Raw genomic sequence first — 7424 nt, 5'->3', positions numbered from 1 at the left:
CCAATTTGTATTTGTATATAAATTTATTTTATTTTGATTAATGGTAACTCTTTTGGATAATTTTAGATCTTGCTGATATGATATTTTCTATACAAGTAAGTATTAAAGATGGTAATACACTTCTCCTTGAAGATGGTGGCATTGTTATGCTTGAATCCGATAATAATTATGCATATGAACAATGAAAATGCGATTTTAGGGCATGTGCAACGCCCACCCCGACATAGACACACTATTTATCAGCGGACCGTGAATAGTTCCACGGGAGCCATCCATCCAACCTTTCGCTCTAAAACTTATGTCTCTTTTTTAAGTCCCCAGTCCGCGAATAGTTACACGGGAGTCGTCCATCCAACCTTGTCCCCTAAAACTTTTGTCTCTTTTTTTAAGTCCACGAGCTCAAAAAAATAGCATATCAAATCGTCAACGATAATATTCAAATGAAACAGTAGTTCTAATTTAAATATTAGAATCCAACTAAGTTTTCAAATAAAACAATTCAAATTTGAATTCAACTCGCACATATGTTGTAGTTGTCCCCTTTAACCGGCCACACATGTTCAATCAAATCTTCCTTGAGCTACTCATGAGTTGCTCGATGCCGAATTTGTTGATGCATTTGAGCAAACTCATCAAACGTGGCCAAATTCTAATTTGGAAGTTGGTTCATTGCTTTTCACATATAAAAATTGGAGACTGAGAGACTAAATCAAAAAATCATTTCTCTAATACCTAAGGTGCCTGATGTTGATATATAATTCAGAATATCCGGCCCATATGTTTGTTGAATGTTAGTTTCAAGATACTAACTGAAGTTTTAGCTAATAGATTGTGGGTGATCACCGATAAGGTTGTGGGGAACATACAAAATAAAGGAAAGATACATCATGTAAAGTTCCATTTTGCCGCATGAGATTACACGAGGTCTGATGTGCTCAAACATCAAGGGTGCTTCTCAAGATAGACTTTGAGAAAGCATATGATAAAGTACAATGGTCCTTTTTGTATCAAATCAGGCAGCTCAAGGTTCTGGAGATAAATGGTGTCATTAGGCGATGAGAACTGTCAGAGGAAGGAGAGTTGCCATTAAGGTGAATGACAATATTGGACCTTACTTCCCCACATTCAAAAGAGCGAGAAAGAGAGAGGGGGGGGGTCCTTTATCACCATTATTGATAAATGTTGATGGGCTAGCCATGATGATCAAGCAAACACAAGACCAGGTAATGATTGGGGTCTGGTGCCTCACTTGATTGATGGTAATTTAGCCATTCTTTTTTTGCGAACTAATTTAGCCATTTTTTAGTATGCTGATGATACAATTTTTCTGTTGGAGGATGATATGTGCAAAGAGAGGAGTCTGAAACACATACTATGCCTATTAAAAGATGGCATGATGGATTGGAAATTTGATTTTAGTTAGATATGGAGTGGTTCTCACAAATGCCTGCCTTTATATATGTTCTCCTTTGTGAAAGCTCTAAAAGGTGTACCGAGAAAAAAATGAATTAAAGGGACGCTATAAGGAATCAATAGTGGGTCTGAGGGGGTGAGAGGGAGAGGGAACCGGTATGTGAGAAATCGAAAGGGAGTGAGACGGTTGATGAGAAACGCTACACCCACATGAATTAATCCGTATAATTAACTTACGCGTAGGTGTGGCATTTGCTGGTTGGATGGAAATCAAGGGTAGGGGCGCCAGGTTGGCAAGAGGTTTAGTGGGGACTCGGGAGGATCTGTAAGCTTATTTCATAGATTAGTTCTCCTTTTTCTTTGAGAGAAAACCTTCATGGCATGAGTGCAGCGATTTGGTGCCCAGACTCATCTACACCCGGTAAGAAAAAAATCCAATTTTTTTTGCAGGGTAGATAATTTATTTCGTGAGGTCCACTTCAATTTTTAGATCATTTGGATATCTGAGTAGCTCTCAGCAAAAAAGAAAAAAGGGTCAAAATAGTAAACTTTTTCACAGACCTCAAATTTTTCTTTTTTGCTGAGAGCTACTTAGATTTCAAATGATCTGAAAATTGGAGCAGACCTCACGCACCAAATTATCTACCATGCAAAAAAATTGAAATTGTTTGGATTTTTCTATTATTTGTTTTGATTTTTTTCTTCAACACAGGTGCAGATGAGCATGGGCTCAGAAATGGATATTCGTTCATGGCATCTTTATTCATTGTGTAAAATAGTTACATCATCAACAAGTTGCGTACTAAGATATCTGTAGGACACTGATTAAATTAACAATTGCAAAAAGTCTACACAAAAAGGTGCATTCTTCATATCCGCCGTGACCCTGTATAGTTTCCTTAATCTCTCATTGTTATCATCACCATTCAGACTGCACAAGTAATCTCGTGCCTCCAATCTCTAAAGCTAAGAGGAGACCATGTCTCAAAGCAAGGGTCTTCGTTGTAGCGGCATCGCAAATGAAATCGACTGGTCTTCTATCAGCAACAATAAAATTACCATGTTCATCTTTGAGAACCACCTCTATTGCTCCACGTTTGTCATCACTAAGAAGAGATACATCCATGTTTGCGGCAGCGAAATCAGCTGGAGGTTTGATCCATCCATGTCGCGCAATGCCAAAACTTGGCCTCTTTGCTCTATAAAAATTCATGGAAAGTGCCAGGATTTCCTGCACCGAGTGGACTGGTGCACGGAGGCATTCCTCATGCATCGTTTGTCATTGCTCCCAGCCTCCCACCACACGTACCAAGTTGTCATGTGAGCAGAGCAACTCGTGCCACCCCACGCCAGGAGGCAGCGATGGACCGGGTCGTTGTTTGCGGAATAAAATTTCCAATGTAGAGGCTGCATGTCCACTTTGCACATAAGCTTCATAGTCTCATAGATAGCATCTCTAAAACCCAGATGATCCCGTACTTCATAGATAGCTTCATACTACCTCTGTCCGGGTTTAAAAGGCCCGAGAGCCACAGAACGCAGTTCAAATTTATAGGGCCGCCTGCCACTCCATACGATGTGTTTTGCTTTATTTTCTTCGTTTTCTACCTTGATTAGCAGGAGTAGTAACTTTTTATGCATGCGACCAGTTCGATTCTCACGCGTGGTGCGCTTCAACCAATCATCATGCATGCGGCTGCTTTAGAGTACTTCAAGGCAATTAAGGACAGTAAAACTGAGCCTAAACAGAGCCCTCTCACGCCATCAATTTTCTCAGCCGTCCATTGTCCCGATCTGGCCATTTTCGTCCATTGGATGCACGTGAAACGTAACTTTCCTGCTAACTGGGCCTGTTGTCCTGGGGGCAGCTACTCCGGTGGCTTTTTTTTACGCCTCTGGTTGATTGGGCCAGGTAGCCCTTCTAGCAAAGCAGCAAAGGGAAATCAAGGCCCATCAGCTGGACCATGAAGGGACAGGGACCTCCTCCTCGGCCGTGTTCTTCCTCGCCTCCCACCCACGCCCTTGGTTTCATGTCCACGATTCAGACACCGTGGTGGCAACTTGCCCGGCGGCGGCTCCTCACCATCCGCCCCCACTCTCGCCCTCCGCCTTCCCCAACAGAAGACACCACGCGATGGAGATAGCGGTGGCTGCACTCACGCTCCTGTTCCTCAGCCATCTGAGTGGCCTTCTTGGATTGATTGTCTGGTGGCGGCGTGGTGTTATTGGTTTGCTCAGCATTCGCCATCATTTCATCAATTCGCAACAGTGGCCATCGGTTCGGCCCTTCTGCTCCTGCGAATCTGTGGTATAAACAATTCCACTGTGTGTTCTTTCCGCTCCTATCTTCTTCCTCCTGGTTCATTTGGTTCCTCCGATATGAAGATTGCTCGATAAAGACAGATGACTGGGATCTCTTTTTGTTCAAAAATTGTGTTCCTGTTGTGTTTGCAGGATCAATTGATACGCATGATTAAAACAATTTTATGTTTACTCAGGATCCAGCCCACGCGCATGATCTAGCCGAGGCGGGGGCCGCTCGATCCAATTCGACGCGGGGGCAATCCATCGCAGCAAGGGGGAAATGGAGGGATGCGGGTGATGCAAGCCGACGCTTCATCTGATCGAAACTGCTCTGCTCATATTTGAAGGCCGCAATCATTATACGGTTACTCTGCACAAATTCATGGCAGGGGATGTCCTATCCTTTCCGCTGCCTCATGGTACAAGTACGTCCTCCCCTACAACTCTTCCCACATCCTTTCCACTCCGGCAACAAAACATCCTTCAGCATGATGCTCGGCTAGGTGACTAGGTCCCCTGTACTTCCTTCCAGTTCATGTACGATTCCTGATTCCACCAAATAATTGCATTTGCTGATTTCCTCTCAATCCCTTCTGCATAGTGCATACAGGTGATATATATGCTGGTTGTGATCAATTGACATGGGCATATCTTTGAGACTGTTAATCGATTTTTTTATATTTTACTTCAGCAACTCATAATCCCATATGGCTTTTGAGCAGATAATTACCCCATACCTAATCCTTGCATGTTTTACTATCCATGGTTTTATGCCCCACGATTGCTCAGATCACTTGTGCATACAGTGTGGGGCTCGCCAATCAATGCGGAGAGGATCTCACCGGCCGATGCAAGGAAGTTCATCCGCCGTTTTTCAAGCGAGGAGTAAAGTGCTCGCTTGTTTTGTATATATCAATTAATGGCAGTCGAGGGAGCGATGGTGACGGATGGTGGAGGTGCGGTACAATTTTGCTCTGCTATGTATATGAGCTATGTCCGTCCCTCAATACCATGTCAACTGGCCTTCTAAACCAGGCTGCTATCTGCATATTTTTTTTCCTCCCCGTTACCTTTTCCATCTGATCAGTCCTACTCGTCCTAAATCTGTTTTATCTTCTCTCTTTTTGCTGCAGGTTATGGTATATTGTTTGGGTACTATTCAAGGCTGGTTCTGGAATTTTATTGGAAGAGATATTGATGGGTTGACTATTTGCAATGGCAATCAGGTTAGTTAACATGGAGTGCTAATCGAAGATGAATTTCTTGACCACTGTGTAATGTAGTCTGTAGGAGAGTGGCAAGGCCGACACATACCTTAGTTATTAGGTGTGAGCTACATCTCCGTTCTATAAAGTTTTTTCTCTTCTTTGGTAAGGTCTTTTACTATTAGGCCAACAAGAAGCGCAGGCTGCACGCCGCGAGCACTGAGCGCAGTCGATGAGCTCGCCGCCTGTTAAAACTCCGTTGCTGAACATGTATGGTGACCTTAATATATATCTCACAAACTACATCATGATTGGTCTCCGCCCTTGGAAGCCCTTGGGAAGTCATCACACGAGGCATCTCATCTATCCTTAGCATCAGCATAGCAAGGTACATAAATTCCCGTATCCTATTTTCTCTAATCTAATTCATTTAATCTTAAGAATTTTGAAGGGCATCGACAGAAAGGATTTCCCACTTCATATTGAACCGATAGCCATTCAGATTTATATTCAACAATTTGTGCCCCTGCAGTTCAATTTTTGCAGCTTTTAAATTTGTGTACGCAAGTTGTTTGACGTAAGTCTGACTAGGCTGCAGATGATTGTTGCTGAATGAATATATGAATGACTTTCTTTGCATATTTTTTATTTTTGGAGTTGATGTAGTTCCTCAAGGATAGACTAATTCATAGTTTTCTCATTCAGATCTAGCACAGTTCATTCTATCATTGGCATTCATAGATTATTTTGTGCTTGGGATGCCATATAAGTTACCGTGGGATTACTATTTTGTGGGTCGATAAAATCCTTTGGAAATAACGTCATGGAAAGAAGAAGCATCACTGGAATATCTCTGTTCTCTCCCTTAAATTTTCTCAAACTATTCAATACCCCGTGAAATGAATCTCAACTATTTAATTTTCATATTTTTATCAGTGAAGCATTATTATTATATTTGTTTTTATATCATATGTCACTTGTGATGTTTGAAACTCTATAATATTTGGCTGATGTCCTAACTTTGCTTTCTTAGGACGATGAAGTGGGTTTGAGCCAAGACCTCTAATGATGTTTCTACTTCTCTTTCTTCAAGTGCCTTCATCTGGTGGGCATAAGTAGTCTTAGTATTGTACCTGGTATTGATATCCAGTTTCAATGCTTTAGCATTTTTGTTTCAAACATTTTGAAATGACTTATAAAACACAGAACACCCTCAAGAAACATGTTCATGCAAACTAAACTACTAAGCTGGCACGTGCACCGCACGTCCGAGAAAAATATCACTTAGGATCTATTCTTAGGTAAATTGCACACCATGGTGGTCACATTGCCTCATAAAATAATAATATATTGTTTCATCCATTCAGTATCTATAGGTAGTAAACGATGAACATTAAATCTACTAGTTAATCCTCCAAAACCCCATTGTTGAACACATTGAATCATCGGGCTTAAATATACTAATTAATCCTCCAAACCCCCACTGTTACACATATCAAGTCAGTCGACAACTTAATTCCAGCTTGATACTTCTTAGAACAACATGATTATAGTACAACACAGTTTCAGTATGCAACATAAATTGGTCAAAAAAAAGACCTGTTTAAAGAAGAAAATAGAATACAATCTACACTCTTCGGTATCGCATACCAGGTTGTTCCCTCTTTCCTCATGATGGCATGTAGATTTCTTCCACGAACTCTAGGTGAACTCTCCATTTCTTGTGATTCAGATTGAAGGGGAATCTATCAAACATTTACATAGAAGCTGAAATCAGTATGTACTTCCATTTAATTCTAAAAGAACCGGTTATTATAAGTTGTAATTGTGTGGTGGCATCTAGGGTGAGCATACAAAATAAAATCATATGCATTTTTGACACAGACAATTCAACTATGCCGAACAATAAAGTGAGTACAAATCTATTGAATGGATGGTAATATATTCAAATGAGATTACTCACACTTATAGCAGATCAAGTTAGCTGCCCATGCATTGCAATGTATCCTGCATATGCACCTCGTCACATCCCCAATCTAAGTTTGTCACTGCTGACAAATGTCCATCCAGCTCAATATCCCCCCTTGCGTGCCACCCATCCCCCCCTCCTCCCCTAAGAACCCCAAACACATAACTGTGTACTCTTTGTTATATTGCACAACATGCTCTTCTTGGCAATACGTCCTTGTAGTTTTCAATTGTGTCACTATAAACTTCTATCGCCTTTTCTCAAAAGGTTACACATACAGATGGGTTATACTCCCTCCGTCCCATATTAGTTGTCACCGAAACGGATGTATCTCTTGACGAAGGTAGTATTTCACAATGTGCTAGTCTTCGCAAGGCGTGCCTGGATACAACAAAAAGAGTTACCTCTACCAGGAATTGGACAGCTATTAGGAGGTAGCAATAAACAAACCTTGAACTAAAGAAATTCAACTCATTTTGCCCACAACAAGAAATGGATCAAGAAGATTAGTAGATAGAAGTATCACAAACATG

At 41.2% G+C, this 7424-nt stretch overlaps 1 long non-coding RNA gene across 5 annotated transcripts in view; it reads left to right on the top strand.

The window, feature by feature from the left end:
- The first annotated feature begins 3394 nt into the window (after positions 1-3394).
- LOC119271619 overlaps positions 3395-7424 on the top strand; it is a 6368-nt gene continuing 2338 nt past the window's right edge. For 4 of the 5 annotated variants that reach the window (XR_005134651.1, XR_005134646.1, XR_005134645.1 and 1 more), the window contains exons 1-6: positions 3395-3721; positions 3912-4142; positions 4524-4673; positions 4851-4943; positions 5093-5310; positions 5956-6027. This is a non-coding gene — a long non-coding RNA (uncharacterized LOC119271619). Of the gene's footprint in view, positions 3722-3911; positions 4143-4506; positions 4674-4850; positions 4944-5092; positions 5311-5955; positions 6028-7424 lie in introns of all 5 variants that reach the window. The other variant, XR_005134648.1, reaches the window with a different exon arrangement.

The sequence above is a fragment of the Triticum dicoccoides genome, chromosome 1A (genome assembly GCF_002162155.2).
Source record: "Triticum dicoccoides isolate Atlit2015 ecotype Zavitan chromosome 1A, WEW_v2.0, whole genome shotgun sequence".
Taxonomy (NCBI): domain Eukaryota; kingdom Viridiplantae; phylum Streptophyta; class Magnoliopsida; order Poales; family Poaceae; genus Triticum; species Triticum dicoccoides.
This window is presented reverse-complemented; position numbering and strand designations above follow the sequence as displayed.